This window comes from Aplysia californica, unplaced genomic scaffold, assembly GCF_000002075.1.
Source record: "Aplysia californica isolate F4 #8 unplaced genomic scaffold, AplCal3.0 scaffold00002, whole genome shotgun sequence".
In the NCBI taxonomy this organism is placed as follows: Eukaryota; Metazoa; Mollusca; class Gastropoda; order Aplysiida; family Aplysiidae; genus Aplysia; species Aplysia californica.
In genome coordinates, this window is record NW_004797272.1 from 1,902,990 (window position 1) to 1,903,930 (window position 941).

Consider the following 941-nt stretch of genomic DNA (forward strand, 5'->3'; position numbering starts at 1 on the left):
TGTGTGAGTGTGTGTGTGTGAGTGTTTGTGTGTGTGTGTGTGTGTGTGTTTGTGTGAGTGAGAGTGTGGTTTTGGGCAGGAACGTAGCTGGCCAGGGTACATGCGAGTATAAACAAAATGTGTCAACAGGCACAAACTGAATAACATGATGTATTCTCTTTACTCCTCTTCCACCGAAGAGAACAGTTTCTCTTTAGGCCTTATCCAGACAAAAACAACTTAATTCAATCTGAAACAGAAATAGGAAGATACTTAATACAAGAAAAAACAAAATCAAAAAAGTGTAAAAATTCAAACACTACTCAAGATAAGCGCCTAAGCTTTAAAGAAACGATTCCGTCATTAAGAACGAGTAACATTTTCCTGAACGGGGCTCACGTGGCCTAGAGGTTAAGGTGAAAATCCTCATATTCAAAGGTCCTGGGTTCGGATCCGGGTAGCTACGGAAAATTTTCTTCTCTAAATTTATCTCCTTTTATCTCTTTTCCTGCTCCCTAGCAATGTTCTGTTGTCTGCTTTCGTCTTCACTTTCTGCCCCCACCCCCTCACCTCCTTTGCCCCCTCTCTAGCCTCCTGATTATTTCTGCAGCCTTTCTACTGCTACTCTTCGGGTCCTTCTTACTGCTGTCTTTCAGCCACACCCCTGATATTCTGGTAGGAAAGATCTACACCACCCGGTCAGAGTGTGACCTCCGAATGTGCGTTCTAGGTCAAGAAAATTCCAAGTGGAGGGATCAAATTTACTTTTACCCAACGGTTGATCGTCCAAAACCAGGTTGTTTCAAAACTAGAATTCGTCAAACAAACCTAACAATCGGACGACGCTCTAACAACCGTTGAGAGAAAAGCGATGCGTTTGCAAATGAGTATGGAAGGCCGTCTGTTCTGGTTTTGGGAAAGGGGCACCAAAGGAAAAAAAGGAGCTTGGGGGAGGGGGTGGG

The 941-nt window shown here is 43.9% G+C and overlaps 1 protein-coding gene across 1 annotated transcript in view; it reads right to left on the minus strand.

Annotated features, from left to right (window-relative positions):
• LOC106013452 overlaps positions 1-941 on the minus strand; it is a gene marked incomplete in the record, with an annotated part of 68,590 nt that overhangs the window by 13,878 nt on the left and 53,771 nt on the right.